Here is a 25,144-nt window from a genome sequence, read left to right as displayed (position 1 = left end):
GAGAGCAGATAGCCATTAGGACCTAAAGGACTCAACACTTGTTTCTGGAGGGGTGGAGTTGGGGAAAGCGAAGGTAAGCAGATCTTCATTCTCAGGAACCGAGTGTGGGAGAGGCACCTTGAGAGTGTTGGGCTCAGATGCTTGGAAAAAGTAGAGCTTTTTTTAATTTTTTCTTTTCTGCAGGAATGAAGCAACTTGATGTTTGAAGGCTGGGCATGCTAAAACTCTCCGTGCATTCAGCTCTCATGGCTGCTGTGAGCACACTGTCACGCAGCTTCTGCTCTGCTATGGACACCAGTGGGGCTGCCACCAGGAAGGGGACAGAGGCCGCTGTCCACAGGCAAGGGTTCTCACTGTAATGCCTTTTCTCATTTGTGCCCAAGGTGGGGTCCACACGGTCTCCGAGCTGCGTGAAACCTTCTTGTATTTTTTTTTCCTCAGAAAACATCTGTTTTGCTGTCATATGGTTGTAAATTGACCAGGAATCCTCCAAAGGCCGAGACTCCTGACCTTAAAACTCGGCTTACTAGTGTCCTTCTGGGCCACCATTTACTTCATACTTTTCTTTAAATTTATTCACATTTGGTACCTAATCTATAGAACACAAGGTGGAGGGGAAAGAGGTTGGAGAAGAAGCAGGAGGTAGGAGGATGAATTAAAACAAATTGTATAAAATTTCCATAATGAAACCTATTTCTTTGTAGGATAACTAAAAATATATCATCTAATAGATGCATACAAAAGCTGTGTTTGAGCTGGGCGGTGGTGGCACACGCCTTTAATCCCAGCACTTGGGAGGCAGAGGCAGGCGGATCTCTGGGAGTTCAAGGCCAGCCTGGTCTACAAGAGCTAGTTCCGGGACAGGCACCAAAGCTACAGAGAAACCCTGTCTTGAAAAAACCAAAAAAAAAAAAAAGCTATGTTTGTAAATGTTTAATCATTACTTTAATGAACATAAATTAGTAAACTAGGCTCTTGTGTGTGTTGTATATGGTGGGTGTACATCGCTGCGAATGTACACTGAGGCTATCTGGTGTCCTGCTTGATCACTGTCTACCTCATTTCACCAAGATAGCATTTCTCACTGAACCCTCCTGTCTCTGCCAAGCCCTTCAAGGGCTGGGGTAACAGGTATTTGGGACCATGGTCTGACGTTTTACATGGCTGCTGGGGATTCGAACTCAGGTCTTCATCCTTGCATAGCAAGTGCTCTTAATCACTGGACCATCTCCCAAGCCCAGAACTATACTGTGAACTCGACGTCCCTCAGAAAGGAATCAAGGGTCTCGAGAGAAGCTTTTAGTACTAGTTGAAAACCTGTGTTATTTGCTATAAATGAAAAGCCATGGTTAAGAAAATAAGACTGAAACACAATACTCTCAGTACCTTTTGGACTGTTCCATACTAGCAGGCCTCGGGCCTGCTCTCTCTCCCTCAGAAAAGAGAGGCTAGTACAAGTGAAACGACTTGACATTTTGATGCTAAAATGAGAGGCATTTTTTTTTTTTTGAGGGACCCAAAGTATTGAAAGATGTGACCTGAGAATCCCTTTCTCCTTCAGGAGCTTAGTCCCTGGCACATAGTAGGTGCTATGTAAATATTTGATCAGTGACTAAATATAGAATTCAGAGGTACTTGGCCATTTAGAGCTGTCATTTGAAGCTATCTCATAGACCACTCAAACACGTATTGGATTTGATTCGACCAGCAACTGAGGTAGCCCTGGGAAGCACTGTGCTGGAGGCCCCATGGCACCACGCTGGTTACTTGGTGACTTGGGATCAGGCTTCTTAAGCAGATCTAAAGAGACAGCCTCTCTGAAAGCGCTGAGGGGCTGAGACCTCGCCACTTGCTTGAGGCATTTCTATCATTTCTCTCTACCTTCTACCAAAGGGGTGCTGGCAGGAGGAGGTAAGGCTTGGGTGAGGGGGGATAAAGTGGAGGAACAGATGGTGTTGTAAGCCCACCTACGTCAATTGGCTTCTGAGAGTCTCTGAGTGACGTAGGGGGATTGTGAAGTTTAAGGATCAAAGGCTAGCACCCAACCGGACCTTCCGGAGAGAAGAGTGCAAAGAGGTCATCCCGAAGGGTCTATCCCACAACTCTGAAGAGTAAACTCTGAGGGATGCTCTCAACCTGCTGTGAGGGAGCACTCGTCGCGGCTACTGTGCATGCTTGTCGAATAATAGCTATGATTTAACAAAATGCCTTCTTAGCACTTAGCGCTGGGCTAAACGCAGGACGGCTTTTTGACATTGTGGTGGTTAGTTTTAGTTGTCAGTTTGGTGCAGTCTGGAAGAGAGCCTCGGCGAAGGGTTGTCTAGACAGGCGGGACTATGAGTGCACCTGTGCGGGATTGTCACAGTTCCCTTGGTAGGGGCTTCTGAACTGTGCACAAGTTCAGCTAAGCACAGGCGTGCAGGCGTTCACTCTCCCTCTGCTCCCTCTGTGGGTGTGGGCTGCTTCACCTTCCTGCTGCTTTGACTTCTTGCAGTGATGCACTGTAACCCGGAACTATGAACTGAAACAACCCTCCTTCCCATTAAGATACTTTGGTCAACATATTTTATCACAGCAACTGGATAAAAAGCTAGAATAGATACCCTGTTTTATCATTCCTATTCATAGGAGAGCCCCACTCAGGTAATGTATATCCTCCAGCCTGCATTTCTGGTCTGTAGCCTATGGTTACTCCGTGCCGATGCACAGAAGCCCAGATTCTACAAATAAGTTCCCAGAGGTCGTGGAGCAGGTGGGAAGTAGAGATTAGAATTTGAGTCTTTGAATCCAGGCAACCTCGAACAAAAGCTTACCCAGCAGAACAGTAGAGAGGAAACCGAATATATGTGCTGATAGATATACAGACTGGAAGGATGGACAATGAACATCTATCAACACTGCTTACCCCCAGGTGGGAGGAATTATGGGTGAATTTTCCTTTTGGTGCTTTTTTGGTGTTTTCCAATCCCCACCTCCACACAAACCAATTATGTAATCAGTTAAAACCCAGTTAATATCACTTAAAGACTAAGAAATCCAAGCAAACCAGATATTATGTTTAATCACATCCTTGTTGTGCATTAGCCCACTTTAAAAATTACATATTTTGACCCACACTGGAGCACTGGACTGAGCTCCCAAAGTCCCAATGAGGAGCAGAAGGAGGGAGAACATGAGCAAAGAAGTCGGGACCACGAGGGGTGCACCCACCCACTGAGACAGTGGAGCTGATCTATTGAGAGCTCACCAAGACCAGCTGGACTGTGACTGAAAAAGCATGGGATAAAACTGGACTCTCTGAACATGGCGAACTATGAGGGCTGATGAGACGCAAAGGACAATGACACGGGGGTTTGATCCTACGTAATGTGATGGCTTTGTGGGAGCCCAGCCAGTTTGGATGTTCACCTTCCTAGATATGGACGGAGGTGGGAGGTCCTAGGTCTTACCACAGGGCAGAAAACCCTGACTGCTCTTTGGACTGGAGAGGGAGGGGGAAAGGAGTGGGGGGAGGGGGAGAAGGGTGGGAGGAGGGGGCGTGGGGGGGAGGAGTGGGAGGGAAATGGGAGGCTGGGAGGAGGTGGAAACTTGTTTTTTTTTTCTCCTTTTCTCAATAAAAAGAAAAATTACATATTTTATGTCATTCCCATGACAGCATGATGAGCGAAGCAGGATTGTCCCTGTGTTTGATGAAGCCACAGTGCCACGGATAGAATGCTCCACCAAGGCCCCTACAGGTAAGGGGCAGAGACCTGGAAAGGAAACCTCTGTTCGTCCCCAGTGTGGACTCTGCCCTGCTGACCTTATTCTCTCACCGTGGGGACAAATGGAGACTCTTTTTATTTCTCACACACTCCTTGCTGCACATACCCAAAGGCCTTCACTTAACACTGGTGCGAGGACCGGGCCAGTGAGCATGCTTGCAGACTGCTAGAGGGAGTCCCCAGAGTTTTCAGCCTTGTTCATCGGGTGCCCGGAGCATCAATATCGAGCCGGGTGGTTCGCGGCATCCCTCTAGGTTTGGCATTCAGAGGCTCTGGATTATAAACTCGGATTTGACTTATTTCACAGTTATCATCACCAGGCAAACCCATGATCTCAGGGGAGCCAGTGGGAGGTGAAATCGTTTTGATTAACTTGGAAATTGAGTGGGAACTTATTTTTATTTTCCTCCCCGTGCTCTTATTAGCAGTATTTGGTTAAACCTTCAGCCAAGCTGCGTCTTCCCAGCTGAAACAGTTTGGCCCAATAAAAACCAGAAAAAAATATAAAACACTTGCTAATTCCTTCAGTGTTGGCTCTGTAAAAGGAAGCCTTCCTGGATTTGGAAACTCCCTTCGAGGTTTTTCATTTGCCGTTTAACCCTGGAACAAGATCACAAACTCGCCCGACAAATAGTACGAGGTTGGGGCCAACAGACCCACGTGAAGTTTGAAAACGAACTGGAAGTGAGAGTCGGCAGACTAGCTGTTTACAACTGGTTCCTAGAGGAATTATCAAATAGCATATTTGCAGATGGCCTCTACGGCGTCCTCCGGGTGACTCAGCCTTTTGCTGATGAGGAGGACACAGGGGGGTAAGTGGCCAGCAAGGTCCCATGTCCAGGAAGGGATGGGCTAGGACCGAAAACCCATCTCTGATGCCCAAGTTCTTGTCCATTGATAGATAAGAAGGGAAGCACACTCCTGTTCATGTCCTTAAACACCAGGTGCCCCACCCCCCATCTAAGGTTTCTTATCACCCAGAACATTCCAAGTGCCTTTTCTGTACCTAAAATGTGTCCCCTGTCACTCTTTACCTTGCATTTCAATTCTTTGGTCCATGCCTCATCTCTGATTAGACCATGAACTTCTAGAAAAGAGAGTTTAGGTTTGACTCCTCTCTCTGTCCAGAGCCTAGCATCGGGCCTAGCAGGTTATGATAGGCACGTAACTAACATACATTACACGAATAATAGCAGAGGTAAAAATAATAAAATAGGCATACGTGAATGGCCAGTCAAAGTGAAACGTCTGGGTAAATAATACCTAGGCATGTGTAGTATGTAATATCTGGGCGGGGGAGATGGTGGACATGGGTTAGCTATGTAATATCTGGGCTGGGGAGATGGTAGACATGTGTTAGAATGTAGTATCTGGGCTGGAGGGACAGCTTAGTAGCTAGAATGCTTGTACAACCGTGAGGATGGGAGTTCCGATCTCTAAACCCACATACATGCTGGGTAGGCCTTGTGACCTGCCTAGGAGAAGGAGAGAGGGTGTATCTAGAGCAAACTGGCTACTGAGACTAGCCAGGAGTGAGCTATGGGCTTGATTAAGGTATATCACCTTAACGAGTAAGGCAGAAAAGCAATGGAGGATAATTCCCAGCACCAACCTTATGTCTCTACATGTCCTTGTACACACACATGTGTGCCCATGTCCATATGCAACACATACATACAGGCAGACGAAGATGGACAGGGACAGACAGACAGACAGGCAGGCACGCACACACACCACACACACACACACACACACACACACACACACACACACACACGGGAGTAAAAAGAAACACAGCATCTCTGATCCAGAGCGTCAGATCTACTTCTGCACAGGACTCTGAGGTGAGAGGTGTTATCCCGCGCCACACTGTTGGACTTAACTTATTTGAATTTTGTGCGAGAGTTTACACGTGCACTCAACTATGGCGACTCCCCAGCAGGCACATGCTACCACGCTTGACTTTTAATGTGGGTGCTAGGAATCAAGCTAAGGTTCTTACGCTTGCATGGCAAGTGCTTTACTGACTGAGCCATTTTTTTCTGTGCCCATCTTATTTCATTTTCAAGACAGAGTCTTGTGTGGCCCAGGCTGGCTTTAAATTCTATCTGTAAACAAAAAAAAAATTAAAGAAGAATATAAAACCGGGAGGAAGATTGGGTAGGAGGTGGCTGGAGGAGGTTGAAGGGAGGTTACAGTGGATAGATATGATCAATATATATTGTATAAATGTATAAAACTGACAGATAATTAAAAAACACTGTCTCACCACCAGCAACAACAACACATGTTGTTGTTCATTCAGTATGTAGCTCAAGACCACCTTGAACTTTGATCCCTCTTCTTCCACCTCCTGAGATTATAGCTAGGCAGACCACACCTGTTTATGCATGCTGAGATAGAACTAGGGTTTTAATGCATACCAGATAAGTACTCTCCCAACTGGGCTACAGCCCCAGGCATACAAATTTATTTTTAAAATTTGTTTTCTTGCATCTCTTGGTACTCAGGGAAAAGCATGGGATTGGCTCCCTCGTCCTCGGTTCTCTTGTGGCTCCAATAGTTAGTAGGATAAAGTTCAAGCTTCTGGGGCTGGAATTTAAGACTCATTGAAATTGGCTGCAATGAACTGAGCTGCAGCAACACAGGCTGGTTTTTCTGGCCTCTTTTTTACTAGCGCTCGCTGTCCACCGGCCTGGGATGGATCGCCCTTCCTCCCCCTCCTTTCCAGACCTGGCTCAATATCCTCCTTCTTACAACCTCTTTCCTCTAGGGTGTGAAAACAGAAGAAGGAACAAGCACACAGAGAAGCTCTCCTAAGATCTGGGTGGTGCTGGCAGCAGTCCGGCAGGAGGGACGGGCTCTGTCGTATCAATTTACATTGGTACACATTGGGGCCTTGTGCAGATGGGACTCATCTAATACCACAAACAGCTCCTAAGGGATAGAACTAGGACTCAAGCTGGAGTATCTCTGGGCACAAAGTTGGACTTCCATAACACACAATAATTGTTTCTTTACTTTAGGACATGTCTGAGATAAGGGAAAGCCAACATTGTTTACTTATGTCTTTTTAATGGTGTGTTCATTATATATTTTTTCTTTAGTCCTGAAAACCTGTGCATGTATCTAGAAGTCAAGAGTTCTGTGGATTCTTTTCAGCTGGCAGCACTGGTTAAGCAGATAGCTTCATGTCATATGGTTTCAGGGACCCACAGGCCCAGCGAGTCTTCTCTTTGATTACCCAGGAAGCGCTGAGCCCCAGGATTAAGACTATGTGCTGTTTCTGCATGTGGGCGTGTACCCTTGAGTGCAAGTACTCTTGGAGGCCAGAGGCATCGGATGCCCTGGAGCTGGAGTTGCCTCCATGTGTGTGCTGGGAATTGAACCTGGGTCCTCTAGCAGAGCAACAAATACTCTTAATCACCAAGGCATTTATCTAGTCCCATCTCTGTTCTTTTGAGACATGATCTTGCTCTATAGCTCCAGGATGTCTTGGCTGTTACTACACAGCCCAAGTTGTCCCTGAACTAATGGCAGTTTGCCTATCTCAGCCTCCTGAGTGCCAGAGTCACAGGCAAGCACCACCATATCTGTCTCCCTTCCTCTTCTTTACTTAGCATTACTCTTATTTTACTTTACCCAGCTCAGTTATCACCTCTGCCTTGAGACCTTCTGTGACTGCTCCAGGCAACTTCTTTCTCGTTTCTCACCAAACAGAGCCCATAGTGCACAGGCCAATGTAAGAATTCATTATGTAAAAGAGGTGCCACAGGTATCTTTAGACATCACACAAACTCTTTATAGATGGGGTCTAGGTTTCATACTGCTAGCATGGGGTTGGACATATGGTCAACACCTATTAATTAGCTGTTGATTAATTGATGGGACTGAGATCCACCTGATGGCATCAGCCCAAAGAGAGGAGTAGATAAATCTTCCACATCACTGAAGATTCTATGCTTTGACCTCATGGGAAATAGTGATTTTTCCCTATTGAAGGTTTTCACAAACTGAGCATTGGTGAGATTTGTGGGGAAGGCAGCTACAAAACTTTATAAAGGGGCATAAAAAGAAGACATGTATAAATGGAGAGACATAGCTTGCTTTTGTACAGAAGTTCCTATCCAACATAAATCTGTTTCTTTCCAGAATCCCATGAACGTAATAAAAAAAAAAACCTTATTAAAATTCCAACAATTTTTTGGGGGGAGGTGGTGTTTTTTTTTAAAATCCAAAATCAAACATAAGCACAATTATGAAATATAGAAGGATAATTACGAGAAAATGTCCAGGAAATTCGAAAAACGTGAAGAGGAATTATGGGATAAATATGGGGGGAAATGGGGGGGTGTATACGATCTCTGTTATAAAGTATTAGAGCAGGAAATACAGGAAAGGGTAGAGAGATTCATAAAGTTATATAGTTTAGATAAAGAACCAAATGCTCATGAAATTTTATGTGTCATTTCAATGCTTTCAGGAAAAATAGATTATCTGTAAATGATGTTGAGGAAATGAAAGGAATGAGGTTGCATCCTTTCTTTATCCATTTCTTTTCTTTCAAGACACGGTTTCTCTGTGTAGACATGGCTCCCATGAAACTGACTTTGTAGACTAGGCTGGCCTCAAACTCACAGAGATCCACTTGCCTCTGCTTCCTGAGTGCTGGGATTAAAGGTGCGCGCCACTACTCCTGGCTTTTTAATCTACGTCTTATACAAAAATAGATTTGTAACAATTCAAGATTTTAAATATTCGAAAACTCCATTCAAATATTAGAGGAGAGCTGGGCCTCGTGGCACAGATCTGTAATATTGGGCACATAGGAGCTTGAGGGAGTAGGAGTAGGGTCACAACTTGTAGGTGTACCTAAGCGTTTACCTATGGAGCAAGTCCAACTCCTGTCTAGGCAACTTAGTGAGACCCTTTCTTAAAAAGAAAAACAATAACAAAAGAAAAAGTCACCATAGGACTGGAGATGTAACTCAGAGGCAGAGTGCTTGCCTGCTTGTGTAGGGTTCAGTCCTCAGTATTGGGGGAAAAAAACAGAAGAGAATATACACAAATATTTTTATGGGTTTGATAAAAGGAATACTTTAAGGTGTGGCAGAATTTTAGGACTGGTAAGGAAGAAATATAGACGAATTTGTTGAGATATGTCTGTAAGGCCATGGATTTTATTTATTTATTTACTTATTTTGGGGGACAAGACATGGCCTTGAACTTTCTACATAACCAAGGATGGCTTTGAACTTCTGATCTCTCTGCTTCCATCTCTCTGATGCCTAGATTACAGGCATGCATGACCACATAGGGATTAAGTGGCACTGAACCAGGACTTCATGCTTGCTAGGCAAACACTCGATTAACTGAACTAAGTCTCTATCCCAAAGACTGCAATCTTTCAAAGCAAAGATGTAAGAAGAATTGAAAGAAATACTAATTTTGTTTCTGTTTTGAGATTCTTTGGTTGAACCCAGGACCTTGGGAATGTGAGGCAAATACTGTGTGATTGTGCTACATCTCCAGCCCAAGAGAATAAAAGGAAGGGCATCTCTGATACAGAAAAGCTTTCTTTGAAATCAACCAGAGAAAAACAATTAAGTAGAAAACCAAGCAAATCAGATGGTTAAAAAATTAAGGTAAGGACAGTGGTCAGCTAAGGACTTGGTGAAAAGTAAAATTCTTCTACAAATAAACAATACAAGATAAAAAGCAAGAACATGTTTGAGAGCTAACGGTTGAGATGAGAGCTTAAAAGTGCTGTGGGGGTCGGAGAGATGACTAGCAGATCAGAGCATTTATTGTTCTTGCAGGGGACCAGAACCACAAAGTGACTCACCATCAGCTGAAACTCCATTTCCAGGGAATCTAATATCCTCTCTGGACTCATTAGGCACACACACACATACACACACACATACATGCACACACGTACGTGCACACACCCACACGTACACACACGCAGACACACAAAATCTTAGATGGAAAAAGTGCTCATGTTCTCTTTGCCAAGGGAGCGGGAGAGGAGACATTTTTGTGTGCTTCAGTGGAGGGTGTGAGTGAGGGGTGGAACGTGGTATTACCTAATAGGATCAAAATGAGCATGGTTTTTTATTTATGTATGACATCCAGGAACTTGCCCTCTAGAAGTGTTCTTGAAAGAGAGCAAGATGAAAAGAGTAGGGAACCAAAACAGTGCTCCCCCAAACTGAGAAATAACCTACATTGCCAACAATAGGGGATCGTAAAGTAAACCATGTGGCGTTCATGCCGCGAAAAGCCATATAGTTACTAAAATGGTAAGTTTAGTCTGTGGTGACTTACGTAATAGGATCAGAAAGGAAAAGGTAGCAGGTTTCAGGAGATCATGACTACAGTCTAATTTTGAAAGGATTTATCTGGTTTATTTTATGTGTGTGAACGTTTTGTCTGCATGTATGTGTGTGCGCTGTATGCATGCCTGCTGCTCACTGAGGCCAGAAGCTGGCCTTGGGGCCCCTGGAATTGGAGTGACAGAGGATACAAGCAGCCATGTGTGGGTGCTAGGAATGGAACTCAGATCCTCTATGAGAAGAACCCACCTCTTCAGGGCTGACCTCTCTCTCCTGAGCTGAAACATCGGATTTTTATAAAAACTCTTTCTTTCTGGGTAGACTGTTATCTTAATAACAAAAACAGTCAGAATGGATACAGACTGAATTGTTGACAGTGTGTGTTTCTGAAGGATGGGATATATGAAAAAAAATTCACTTTGCATCTATTTTTTTTGTAATAAACAAATTCTGCTTGACTGGAGGGTGTATGGGAGAGGTAGGTTGAAAATATAGGGTCAGAGGGACATCTACACAAAAAGATCTGGTGGACACCGTGGGCTGGTCTTTCCAGCCCAAGCATATAGGGTATGAGGCAAGGGACCAATGAACTCTCAGGGTCTCTCCTCCGTCTGCCCGTAAGCCTTGTGCTCACCATTTTGAAATGGGCCTGAAGCTACAGGAAAAAGTACCCGGGTCTCTTTGGCCTGAGTTTCCCTGAGCCCAGAACAAATAGGCCGCCCAGTGCTTGATTCTTCCTCCAAGTTGGTAGATGAGCGTGTCCTGGACTGAAAGACCTAGGTGTCTCAGATGAAAGGCTCCACGACAGAACAGGGACAATTACTGGCCTTGGGGAGCCAGATGGGAAACCAGGCAGATTGGGCCACTTAGGCCATTAGACGCCACAAGATTCCTTTCATCGTGTCTCCCTGCCGCTGTTGGCTCATTTGAGTTTTCTTTCTGACTCATCCCTTTGTTCCATCCTTTGGTTGGTGGGAATCAAACTCTTCCTAGCTCCAGACCAGTCTTCCATCTTTAGCTTGGCCCTGGACCCCCGGATGGCTCTGCGCATCTCCCTTCCACCTGTTTGGTCCCATCTGGGACACAGTGTTCCCTCAGAGGCTATGTCTGGGGATCGTGCTGTCTTTGTCATCCAGAGCCCTCTGTGTTCCTTGACTGCACGGCGAGTGATGCCAGTCCCCAGCTCCAGGGTATCCTGCCTTCTTACTGGAAACCCCCCCTTTGCCTTCTTGTGTCCTGAGAGCAAAGCACGCTGCCTGGCATTGTGAAATTTTATATGATGAAATGACTGTTCTTTGCTGTGTGACTGGCAGTCACTCTCCAGATTCTAGAATTGTGGAGTTTGTCCTGGCTCTTAGCTACGTCTGTGAGCATGCCCTAAAATGACCCTGGGTGCTGTGTCAGTCAGATAGGAACAAGAAACTCCACAGAGGCGTGGCTGGGGAATATTAAGAATGCATGGTGTGTTTCAAAAAACTAGAAAAATCAGTTTTTGAAAGTTTTTTTTTAAAATCATAAATGATCAGAATCGTATGTGGTGTCTTATGCTGCAATTCCATTTGTCTTGCGTCAGAAGCAAGCAGGGGGACTTCTGAGGTCTAGGTCAGCAGGAGCACTTAGTGAGACTCTGCCTCAAATGTAGGAAGAGATGGAGGGACGGAGAGACGGTTCATCTGGGAAGAGCACTCGCGGCTCTTGCAAAGGACCTGGATTCTGTTTCCAGCACCCACCTGGTGACTCACAACCACTGTAAATCCACTTCCAAGGGACTCTGCCTATCTGGCATCCATGGGTACCAGGCATGTGTGCAGTGCATGAAATATACTGTAGCAAAATCTTAATATCTATGAAATAAACATAATAAACCATAAAAATATGTAAGAGAAAGGAGAGAGAAATGACCAGTTTAGTGCTCGAGATGCTACCTATGTTCACCCCAATTTAGAGATTATGTAATGTGTAACTGTATCCAAATATCACATGGTATTCCATTACTATGTTCTTTATGTTTTTTATGTTTTTATGGATCATTGAAAAAATTTAATTAAAAAAATTCTGAAATTCCTGCCCTTTATCACAGCTAAAAACATCTCATAGAAGGGCAGCATTCCGGAGGGAAGGGCCTGGAAAACAATTCCTTGCTCAGTTCACTGACACGCTGTAGGATAGATACAGAGATGGGTGGGGTTGGCTGTGGCCACATGGGAAGACTTTGAGAATTCTGAATGTATTCTATTTGTCCCTGTATCATTTATACACGTGCCACTGCCACTCAGACATCACCAGGGGGCGCTCTTCTTGAAAGGTAGGTGAGATGCCTAGTCATTTCTCTACAGTCCTTCCAATTCAAAGCCCTCCCTTGGAATGTCTGGGTTCCTGGGGGATGTCTGACTGCAGCCTGCCTCCTGCCTCCTGTTTTCCAGACCCTTGATGATCTCCCTGCTTTCCTCCCAGGTGGCAATGGTCCCATGAGAGAGAACAACCTCTCACACAATGTGTAGTTATGAGTCCTGAACTTCATGGCTGACAACCATAACCTCCACTGTGATGGAATGTAGACCTAGGGCCTGTGGGGATTCAGTCTTGAGGGTGGGATCCACAAAAAGCAAAGAAATAGGGCTCTAATAAATGGGACTCTAGAGGGCAGGGCAGTACTTGCTTAGCATGTCTAACAGCCTGGCTCCTATCCCCAACACAACAAAAAGTTAGGGTCTCCAGAGTGCACTTATTCTTTCTCCTCCATGTGAGGATGGAGCAGTCGACCTGAAATCTGGAAGGGGCCATCAAAAGAAACACATTGTGCTGATTGGAAAAAAAAAGAAAAAGAAAGGACACAGGCTGGGGGAGATGGCTCAGTAGTTAAGAATACTTGTTGCTTTTGCACAGGACCCAGGTTCAGTTCCCAGTACCCATATGGTGGCTCACAATCTTCTGTAACTTTAGTGCCAAGGGATCAAATGTCTTCTTCTGACCTCCACAGGCACCAGCCATGCATGCGACATACATACATACATACAGCCAAAAACTCATACAATAAAATTAATATTCAAAAAGAGAAACAGAAACCCATCTGTACTAAAAATAGAGCAACCTGACAGTTCTAGCCTATGGCTCTTTCTTGGAGCAACCTGAACTGACTAAGACCCCAAATATGCAGAGAAAATGCTGGATGCTGGGCTCCCTGACCCATTCCTGATGCATCTCTGTTCTTTTGGTGGCTCTGGAAGACCTGAATTATTGTTATTTTTGAGAGAGGGTTCCATGTAACCCAAGCTGGCCTTAAACTCCCTAGGTGGCTAAGGATGGCCTTGCACTCCTGATCTTCCTGCCTCTACCCCTAGAAGCCCTGGGATTCTACTCGTAAATGGGCTCTATGAATGCAGGGTTTTAGATTGTTCCCGTCAGCAGAAAGTTCTCAGGCTTTGCTCTACTTCACAGTGAGCCTCAATCGAAGATCTCCTAGTGCCTGCAGTCGGCAGAGCATTTAATCAAGCAGATTAATATTGATCCTGGAATCAAGGAAATTTCACTGATTATTTTGTTCAGCATCCTCAAGCTTAGGAGGTGAGTACAAAAATTTTGTGCCGTTTAAATGTTATCAACAGCAGCAGCAACAACAACAATAGAAAACAACAACAACAATAGAAAACAACAACAACAACAACAACAGAAAACAGCAGTTCAGTCATTAAGCAAGTTGTTCAGAACTGCACAGTGGTAAAAATGGGATTCAGTTCTAGGCCTGACCGCGAAACTCCTGGTCTCCCCTCTACCCCTGACTTTTTTAGTTTAGAGACTTGTATGCCCAATGAGGCATTGGGTATGGGGGTGTCTGGAAGAAAACCAGAGGTGCTGGTTACACATAGGGAAGGAGAGACTCGTAGGGGATTGGTTGGGAAGGAGGCATCATTGGAAATTATTGCTTTAAGAAAAAGTTCCATCTTTGAAAGGACAGACCAGAATGGTAGGGAAGAGTACTCCCTTTACTCGTGGAGGTGCGGGAGCTACTGAGTAAATGCATTTCAGAAAAGCCTATAGTAGGAACGATATTCAGCTCCTGAGAGGAGTCCAGCTTCCTGATTTCAGAGTAGAGAGCAGGTGCTGACTCTCACTGTGGTTAGAAATGGACTTGGCCTTTGTGATGGCTCATGTTAACCAACTTGTCAGGGCTTAGAACTACTGAGGAAAGCGGCCTCTGGCCATGCCTGTGAGGGGTTATCTAGTTATATATCAACTGGTGGGAAAACCTGCCCTAACTGGGGGCAACATTACTGTTGGATTCTGGACTGAATAAAATGGAGAAAGCAGGTTGAACATCGGCATCTGTCACTCTGCTTCCTGACTGCTGATGTGGAGGGACAAGGGATGTGGAGGGAAGGAGCTGCCTCAAGCTCCTGGTGTCATCTGCGTCATCATCAACTGCCCTGAAGCCGAGAGCCCAAACAAACCTCTCCTCCCTTCCCTTGCTCCTGCCAGGTGTTTTGCCACAGCAATGAGATGAGTGACAGATATGGTCTTTATGATGTGAAGATGGCGGTCTGATATAAATAACAAAACAACAGTAAAATCAGTTACCACTAACTGATAGCAGGCAGGTGGCAGGGGCTTACTAACACCTATGGCACATTATCCTGTTCAGTACCCAGAGGTTAGATGTAGGAGCTACTGTTAATTGCCCCACCCCACCCCCCATTTTACAGGTTATTTTCTTTGTCAGTTTGTTTATAGTATGGGGATTTGAACTTAAGGCTTCATAGTGCTAGGTAGTAGTACCTCCCACTCAGCTATACCCCCAGCTTTATTTTCCCCTTTTATTTTGAGACAAGGTCTCACCTGGTTGTCCCAGCTGCCCTCAAATTTGCAACCGTCAAGCCTCAGCTTCCCAACTAGCAGGGATCACAGTCCCAGGTCTCCAGGCTCAGCACACCTCATAGATGTTAAAGCTGAGGTTTAGTAGGGAAGCAGTATCTCAGAGCTCACTGTGAGTTCTCCTGTTACTATCTTCTATGGTGTTATTCATATGCAAATACCAAGATATCAGGTTCCCTAAAGAAGTTCTAAAAAGGTGTGAAAATTGGTGCAAACACCGTGGAAACCAGTGTGGAGCTTCCTCAATAGGAATGAATAGAAGTAGGTGAATTATATGACTGAGCTATACCTGTCCTGGGCATGAAGCCAAAGGACTCTATTTTCTGACACAGAGATGCATGCTCAGCCGTGTTCATAGCCATTTTCACAATCTCTATGACATAGAAACAGCATAGATGCCCATCAGCTGGCAACTGAAATGTGCTCTCTACATACAGTGAAATCATATTCAGAAGCGTAGGAAAATAAAATTGTGAAATTTTTAGGTAAATGGATAGAAGTAGAAAACATTATATGGGACTGAGACATTGCATACTCTCGCTCATGGAAGGGTCCTAGTGTGGAATCTTTAGGTTTGTGTGTTTACCTTGGAGTATGTGATGAATCAAAGAAAATAACAAAAGGCCCACTGGCAGAGATGAGGAAGAAAGAGCTCAATGGAGGGGCATGGTAGAACACTCCTGATATGGAGGGAGAAGGACAATAATGGGGAGGGAGGTTTACGTGGAAAGAGGGATGGGAGGCTAGGGTAGAGGAAGGGACCAGGGGAAGGATAACTCACACTAAGGATATCTGAAAAAAGTCAAATAGAAGCTTGCCCACATTCCCCCTCTCCACAAATTCATATTTGCATAAAAGAGACAGAGGCTAATACTCCTTCCAGAGACACAGGATGCCAAACAAAAAGCCCAGCATCAGATGTGGGAGACCTCCCCTTGAGTTGTTGATCAGGAGTGTCTTGGAGACTCCCCAGACAATACAGTCTGAAACCACTGCTCTTGGCTGACCCCTGGAACTTTATGGTAAAACTCTATTGTCGAAGACACCGCACACTTTGAGCACAGAGAAAACAAAGCATTTGGGAGGTAGAGGCAAGAGGATCAGGAGTTAGAGGCAAGCTTAGGCTACATGACCTTATCTCAAACCAAACAAAATACAAAGCAGAATTCAAAGGGAATGCACGTAAAGAAGGGGGGGACCATGTCAGGATATGAGTACATTAGCTTTCAGATGACCTTTTCTCTCAGGCAAATTGGGAGAAACTGTTAAGAAATGAAAAATCATCTTTCCCTTTGTCTGGACCTCACAGACCAAAGCTCATAAGAAGGTGGAAGGAGAAGGGATCTTAAGTCACAGATCTTCCTGAGATTACATACAGACGAGCAGCTTCCATGGAAGCCAGAGACTAGCAAAAGGCATGTCTGGAGAACAGAGGAAGCAAAGAAAGATGAAAACACAGAATTCAGCAACTGTTAAAAGGAACCTCAAATCCTTGTTTCTGTCATCTTATCATATTTTTGACTAGGATGAAAGGATTTTGTGTATGATAATACCCCAATGGTGGCTGTGATTGGGTGGTTGGGCCAGCATAGTTTGGATTCTAGTCTGAGAAATTGCTATATTCTTTCTGTTTCCCAGTGGCCTGGCCTTCCCGTCCCAACTTAACAAACGCAATTCTGCTCTGGGCCACCCCAAAGGGATCAATCAGACCTGCCAATTCTTTTGTCTACTTCCTTCCTTGCAGTCTCAACTTGATGTTCAACCTCAAGCCTGACAGTGTCACTGAGCCTCAATGGCTCATTTTGAGAAATGGCCCTATTTCTCGCAGAGATGTCTTCTTAGAATGAGGGCATAGAGAAAGCCCCACCTGGCTCAGTAGCAGCGAGAAGAGGTGACTGGCTGGGCTTTGGTATTCATTTTTCCCTTGTGCCTCTCCCCATGTGCTAACCCATTGATTGCCCCAGGAGGGCATCAGGAGAGCTGATGCAGTCTCGAAGGGCAAGACGTGGGTGGGAAACTAATACCGCTGGAGCCCTTATTACATCCTGAGAGGTGAGCCAACTGCTTCTCTGTGTCATCTTATCTAAGCGTCACCACAGCCCTCTGAGGCTGATCCACCTGACCACTAAGCAAACCATGGCCGTGAGTCCTCAGGGCTTACAAACTAAATACTAAAAGAGTAGGATGCAAAGAGAGGCCATGTGCAAGGTCAGCGTGTGAACGAACATGTTTGGCAAGAGCATCTCAGACTCCTTCTTCTGCAAGAGCATCCCAGACTCCTTCAGAGGTCGCTGACACGCATGAATGGAGGCAGGCTAGCCCATCTGCTCTGAGCTCTTGCTGGCTTAGGAGAGGACAGAATGACCTTAGGAGACAATCTTGACCAGGCTACCTGCCTCTGTGTGGCTAGTGTTCCTTTGTCAAGCTGGGTGCTTTATCCTTGTCTCTTTGGAGCTGCATCTTTCCCCTATGGATTTATTAAAAGAAAAAGGATGATCTGGTAAAACCAGCATTTGAAGTAGGGGTTCATTAGCCCCACTTTCTGTTTCACTTCCAATGTTGTTAAGGCATCAAGCCTCCAAAAAACGGTGTCTGTGAACTCCTGAGAGGGAAAGGGTCACCCGATGCTCAGATGTGCGATTTCTTTGTAACTGGTTCCTAGCTTCCATCAGGGTTTCCAAAGAGCCCTGTACTAAAAAAAGGGATAAGGACCATTGATTTAAAGAAAATCACTGTTTCAATCAAGAGCTGGCTTGTCCGCATGCAGGACCAAGCACTAAGAATGGGCTCCATTTCGCTAACGAACAATTCGAGGCTAATAGTGTTGGCGAGGAGAATAGCATGCCCTGATTGTGGGAGTATAAATTGGCTCATGATGTCTGGAGGGAAATTGAGAGCGATGACTGAAGAGCTTGCAAGAGTTATGTATCCGAGTTCTCTGGAACTGTGGTTCTGAGAATGCATCTTAGCAGCTACTGTCGTTAAGTCTGGAGTTGGAGTGACAGATCAAAATTTAGAGTCATTGTCTCTATCTCTGTGGGAAAGCCAATCTCTCTAAGCTACATATTCGCCACCTACAGAGATTTTATTTATCCCTAGAGTTCTTTGGAGGGTTAACTGAAAACACACATGTGAAATGTGTAGTATGGCATCCAAAGCATAAAATTTCAACAAGTATGGGGTAAGGGCACTTGCTGCCAAGCCTAACGGCCTGAGTTCAATACCCGGGACCCACATGATGGAGGAAGAGAACCAATAAACATAGGTTACGATTTGTATGCAAAAATTTGTTTGTCATATGGTGTGGGACGTCCTTCTGTCTATGTGTTTCTTTTATTGGTTAATGAATAAAGAAACTGCTTTGGACCTATAGCAAGGCAGAACTTAGGTAGGCAGGGAAAGCTAGGCTGAATGCTGGGAGGAAGAAGGGCAGAGTCAGAGAGATGGCATGGAGCCACCGCCAGAGACAGAAGCACTGAAACTTTGCTGGTGAGCCATGACCTTGTGGTGATGCACAGATTAATGGAGATGGGTTAAATTAAGATGTAAGAGTTAGCAAATAAGAAGCTAGAGCTAATGGGCCAAGCAGTGATTTAATTAATTATTAATTAAATTATTTCAGGTCTAAGCTAGCGGGGCAGCCAGGAACCAATAAGCGGGACTTCTCCAATAGCCATATTATTTATAATGACTGAAATTGGAACCAACTTCAAAAATGCAACATAAGTAATTGGCCTAATGATATATGGCATTAACCAGTTAAGGTTAATGAAGTAAGTATGACCAGAATAGAGTGTGTCTATTTCATAATAGACATATACATACATATACATATAAACTCATAAGCATAAGTGTATGTATTCATATACAAGGAACAATCCTCCTCCCAGAAGCCATAAGTTACTAAGCAAATGCCCAGTGCCAGGTGTGGGATACCTCATGTCAAATTGTTGGTCAGGATATTCTGAAGACCCTCCAAACAATACAGGTACTCATGACTGGTCTTGGTTGCCAACCAGAATTCGATAAAATCCTATTGCTGAAGACATCACATACATTGTTCACTCGACATGGAAAAATTTGAGTTGATATTAACTAGGAAGCTTCCTATATGCTGGCTAGTTAGCATAGTTCTAGAACGTTCTATGGAGGCTACTGGGGGGAAAAGTTACAACAGTCTTATCCATCTATGAACCCTGTAAATTGCAACAATGACCAGTGTGTCAAGATATGCCCATGGGGCAGCAGTGACATGAAAATTATGAAAATAACCAACTGCTTCCTGAATTAAAGTCCATTCCACAGGGGGAAATCTGTGCCTGGTACTGCAAATATGGCCAAGAACCTGTGGTCAGGGAGCTCACAGGTGTTGAGGTGAACCTACTATTATTTTACTAAATGTTTATACTATCAAACTACTTCCTATAGTAATATCTCTATACTCACAAATTAGTGCACCCCTCATATCTCATCAGAGAAGGGTCTTTTCTCGATGGAAAGTAATTAATGCAGAAACTCCCAGCTGGTTAAAAAGAAGAGACGATGTGTCATGGCGAACTCAACCACAAATGGGACATCTCCGACCACAAAAGACTCAGGCACCATTGTGAAAGAGAGAGAAGAAAGACAGTGAGAACCAAAGGTCAGAGAGGACTGTAGTTCAACAATGCCTTCTGCACATGGCAGGTCTCCTGTATCAATGAACTCAGCAGCTATGGTTGCTTGCATATGACTTGCATAAGATCAAGCCAGTCAGCATTCTAGCACAGAAGCAGAGGGGCCCATGAGTCCTCAGCCCTAGCTGAGGAGCTATTGGCAGCGGAGAGCCTCTGGAGGAGGGAGATTCAGCTTTCTTGAAGGGTGTGACTGCTCTTAGGTCAACCACACACCAGTGGGCCCTACAGTTATGAGTAATATGGGCACCACAAGTAGGAACGGGTGGGTTATTAAAAAATAGATTTTTAAAAGATGCCATGAAATTGGAAGGAGGTAGGGAGGTGGGGTGGATACGAGAGGAGTTAGGGGAAGTAGTCACAGGTGAATATGATAAAGATACTTTGCACGAAATCCTCAGAGTTAATTACACTAATACAATATTATAGTGAAATATTTGTAGTGTGGAAAGACACTGGGGAGATTACAAGGCAGTATGTATGATCTTCCACAGAAAAATGGCTCAATAAATGTTCTAGACTTTTCAGTGGCTTTGCTTAGGGCATGGGTTTTTATGATCTTTTTGCTTTCTAAATTTTTTGTAATGAACACATGTAGTTTTTTGCAATAAGACAAAACTGACTTAATGAAGCCATTTCATGAAAGAAAAAAACAATGGCTAATCACTATTGAGAAACGTGCCATGATTTTGACCGCTCTGGGGCAGGTTCCTTTTCTTATACTGAAAATCAGAGTTTTTGTTTGTTTTTGAGAGGCTCTCATTGTATAGTTCTGGATGACCCAGAACTCACAGAGATCCTCCTGTCTTTGCCTCCCAAGCATTGGGATTAAATGTGTGTGACACCATGCCTGGCTGGAAATTGAGAATTTGTAGCCACGCAGAGTGACACATTCCTATAATCCCAGTACTCAGGAAGGGAAGACAGGAGGATACAGGAATTCAAGGTCATGCAAATCTTAGATCAGCCTGGGTTCCCTGCGACCCTGTCTTAAAAAACCACAGCCATGTTCAATGGGCAGAAGAGCTTGTTCAATTATGAGCACCGACTTTGAATCCCTAGAACCTACGTAAAAGCCGAGCCTCTAGCATGATGATCCTAATTCTAGTGCTTCTGTGGGGAGATGTGAGTCTGACACAGAAGAATCCTCAGAACTCTTGGTGTAGCTAGCCTGGTCACAAAGCAACAGATAATAGAAGACTTTCTAAAACAGTAGAAGGGTTTGGTCCATGGCTCAGTGGTTAGAGTGCTTGCCTAGCAGGTCTGAGGCCCCGAGTATTTACTTAGCTTTCTATGACAGTAAAAGAAAAGAAAGATACCAAACAAGGATGAAGGTGAGGAGCAGCACCCAAAGTTGTCCTCTGACCTCCACATACACGCCTGTACGCAGTGCACACATGATTAAAAACTAACCAAAACCAAGGGGCTGGGGGAGATAGCTCAGTTGGTAATGGTCTTGCCTTGCAAGTCCCAAAGCCCGAGTTCAATTCTTAGAACTCACGTGAAAAATATGTAGGCATGGTGAGGTACACTTGCAGTGCCAGCTTTGGGAGGTCTAGAGTCCATGGGCTTACTGGCCAGACACCTTAGCTTGCTTGGCAAGTTAGAGGCCAAGGAGACATCCTGTCATAAGGGGAAAAAATGTAAGGAAACAGAAAAAGGTGGATGGCACTTGAGGAGCAACACCCGAGATTCTTTGCTTTCACACTTACACGTGTAATCTCACGTGTGCACACAAGCAGGCACACATACGTACACGCTCCAAACCACACACACACACACACACACACACACACACACACACACACACACACAAGAGCTGTGCCTTCTTGTTGAGACCTTGGGAACTATAAATGAAATCTGTTGTTGTTTTGTTCTGTGTTTTAGAGACAGTGTTTTCCTGATTGCCTTGGATTGGCAATTGAACCCTCACTTCTCTTGCCTCAGCCTCCAGAGGGCTGGGGTTACACACATGGAGGGCGAAAATGCTTAGTAATGTTTAGTTCAGGTGGTAGGAGGGGAAGGGAGACTCCTTCACCTTCAGGGCTTTCCCAAAGCCACCTGGGTCACGAGACCGTGCATTCTAGAGGCCCAGCTGGTTGGATTTTTGAGGAAGCACCTCCAGCTCTGGGCTCCAGAGCCACTGTGGTTGACTCCAGGGTATGGACTGAAGAGGTCAGGGACCGCGCCATTCGGCAGTGAGCATCGGTCTGCAGTCAGGGTTCCAAGCTTTATCTCTGCGGAACTGACGCAGGAGGGTGGCCACGCTTGCCAATCAGACAGCAGCAGTGCCATTGATCGAATCAGTTTCTTTCACAACACAAAGCCAAAGAACTCGGCAACAGCTCGTACCAGCTTTTGGGTAACCAAAAAACACCATGACGTCCTCTCCCTGAGAGGTTACTGTGGCCAGTCTAGATTGCCCGGCTAACTGCTGGCTCCCTTCTCAGTGACAGATAATATGGAGTTGTCGCGGTAGCTTCTGGGTCTCTCATGTGGTCTGACTCCAGGCTTGGGCGATTTAAACAGTGCTCATTCATTTCTTTCCTGGATTTACGGCAGGCATTAAACTTCATCAGCCTTAAAGAGCCATTGCTCTCTGAAAGGAAGCAAAGCCGGATCCATGGTTCCCCACTACATTTATGAATGGCTCTGCCGTTAATTGGAAAGTCCAGGTATGAAAAAGACAGTGAAAGTGGAAACCACTGGAGAAAATGGGGCTTATGGCAGCAGCTGAGTATTGGGACCCACGTTTCCAGTCTGTGTACTGCAGATCGAAGAAATGCACAAGAAGTGGCTGTGGTTGAGGGACTGGGGGGACCCGCAAAGCAGGTTGGAGGCTTGGCTTTGCTGTGTGTAAGCCCCGAGGACTCACGGCCATGGTTTGCTTAGTGGTCCAGTGGATCAGCCTCAGAGGGCTGTGGTGATTAGATAAGATAACGCAGAGAAGCAGTTGGCTCACTTCTCAGGATGTAATAAGGGCTCCAGCGGCATTAGTTTCCCACCCTCTGCCCTCTGAAGAGAGTCCCGAAATCCTGGCTTCATTCTGCGTTACAGGCTCGTGGATCTCAGGCTCCCTGCCCATGGGGTTGGACTTCCTGGTTATCAGTTATTCTTCTAGACAAGGCTCGCTCCTGGATCTCCAGAATTTGATCACATTTATGTGAACTCTAATTTTTTTTTTAAATACCTGGTTTCATGAGGTAGGTGAGGCTGGCCTTCAACTTCCTAGGATAGCCCAGGCTAGACTTGCGCTCACCGGCTCCCTCAGTTTCCTTAGTGATGGGATTGAGGTATGAACTGCCCCACCAGGTTGAGTTCTGACTCTTTATTTTTATTTTTATTTATTTATTAAAGATTTCTGCCTCCTCCCCGCCACCGCCTCCCATTTTCCTCCGCCTCCCCCAACCAAGTCCCCCTCCCTCATCAGCCCGAAAAGCAATCAGGATTCCCTGACCTGTGGGAAGTCCAAGGACCACCCACCTCCATCCAGGTCTAGTAAGGTGAGCTTCCAAACTGCCTAGGTTCCCCCAAAGCCAGTACGTGCAGTAGGATCAAAAACCCATTGCCATTGTTCTTGAGTTCTCAGTAGTCCTCATTGTCCACTATGTTCAGCAAGTCCGGTTTTATCCCATGCTTTTTCAGACCCAGACCAGCTGGCCTTGGTGGGTTCCCGATAGAGTTCTGACTCTTAAGACAGAACGGCCAAACAGAATTCTGAGGTAGGAACTTATACAAAGTTTGAAAGTAGCATGCACAGCATTATCTTAACCTTTAATATGACAGTCTTATTGTATTATGTGTATAATGAAATGTAAAATTATATGTTTTTGGAGGACGGTATAGGAGAATCCCTGATGGAGGAGTAGATCCTGCTGTCATTGTAGAAATGGGGGAACGTGTTAAGCAAGATGGAGTGAGCTGGTTTACAGAGGCCCTAAGGAGCTATGTACAGATACACTGTGACGCTGGAGGATGACACCCTTTTCTGTCTCATTTTGGGGGTTCCTTACAGGGGTGTGCTCACTTGGAGAAAGGGATAGGGTTGTATGCTACGCTCAGCACACTTTTCTGCAAGTGTTCCCATGTCAACAGAAAGTTAACCTAAGGAAAAACAGAGGTTGAAATCCATCACAAATCCTGGATCAAGCTTTTTCCCAGTGACTCAGGTTTTCCTGTTGAAGATCAGAACTCATCCCATGCTGCCATTTCTTCCTCTTGGACCACTCCTGCAGACTCTCTGCATCTGCCCTGGAGCCCCTACAATCCACCCTCCTACATCCAATGAGAAAACAAGGTTTGTGGGTTCTTCCTCCCTCCCCTCCTTCCTCCCTCCCTCCCTCCCTCCCCCTCCCTCCCTCCCTCCCCCCCTCCATTCTGCTGCCATTTTAGATGACAGCTATCTGAAATACAAATTCACGTTAGGACCTTTGCCTGAGTGGTCCCTGAGATCCCTGCAGGACAGCTCCAGTCACGTGAGTTTCAGTCTACAGAAGGGAGCGCTCCCCCCACATTGTCTTCCTCTGATTTCCAGCACCCTGTCTCTTCTAACTCACCGCTTCACTTTCCTTCCTCACTAAGGCGTATAAGCACCTGGCGTTTGTCTGTCTGATGCTTTACTAAATCAAAGTGGGGTGGGGGAGACTGTGTTTCTTTTCCTCGTTCCCGTATCTGCAGCACCCGTTAACACTTGGTACGTAGGTGGTGCCTGGAAGATCTGACTGTGAGCTCCTCACGTGCTTTTCACTTTCTGGACATCAGCTTCCACATCTGGAAACATGAGGCTGATGACAAGCCTCTCCCGCGGCCCCAGGGGTCTTAGGAAGATTAAAGGCGATAATGTGCGTGACTTTCTTGGCACAGAGTGGGGCCGTGTGCCTGCGGTGCTGACTGTGAGCCTTTGGTAGGCTTACATCCACCAGACAGCTTTTAATTCAGCTATCACAAGCTCCAAATCATCTGTTATTAAGGGCATTTTGACAAAATGATAACATGGCCTGCAGAGAGACTAGATCTCTCAGCATTATTCTGATGTTTTCTTGGCTGGGTGTTAGGCACAGTGTGGTACTGTGTGATGTGTAATAATAAGTGGACAGAGGCCTTCTGCTGCTCGGGATGATTGTTCAGAAGATAGGGGATCGGGATGTGGAAGGATAAACAGCCCAGGGTGTTGCCCTGTGATCATGCATATGACAATAGCCCAACCCTCTGTCCTGGAGATGCAATGGAGGCACGACCCCTGACCCAGGAGATGGCAACCATAAGGAAGTTCAGAGACAATGCTGTAATAAATGGGGCTGTTCATTCCTGGGGCATCTTAAGTAAATTGGTATCTATAGAAATGTTTTATTAGCAAAGCGAAACAAATCAAAGCTTGCTTGTGAGAGTCAGAAGTGGACAGGACCTGCATCCCACACAAATACGGGTTTGCACACTGAGAGATGCTGAAGTAAACTAGCAAGTCTTGGGTAAAGAATACACTCGAGGGCCTTAGAGTTGG

At 45.3% G+C, this 25,144-nt stretch overlaps 1 protein-coding gene across 2 annotated transcripts in view; it reads right to left on the bottom strand.

Moving 5' to 3' along the window:
• Adra1b (adrenoceptor alpha 1B) overlaps positions 1–25,144 on the bottom strand; it is a 116,861-nt gene that overhangs the window by 8,549 nt on the left and 83,168 nt on the right. The window lies entirely within an intron of this gene.

Source organism: Microtus oregoni, unplaced genomic scaffold (genome assembly GCF_018167655.1).
Source record: "Microtus oregoni isolate MIOR12 unplaced genomic scaffold, Mior012 000027F_ref0000203, whole genome shotgun sequence".
In the NCBI taxonomy this organism is placed as follows: domain Eukaryota; kingdom Metazoa; phylum Chordata; class Mammalia; order Rodentia; family Cricetidae; genus Microtus; species Microtus oregoni.
This window is presented reverse-complemented; position numbering and strand designations above follow the sequence as displayed.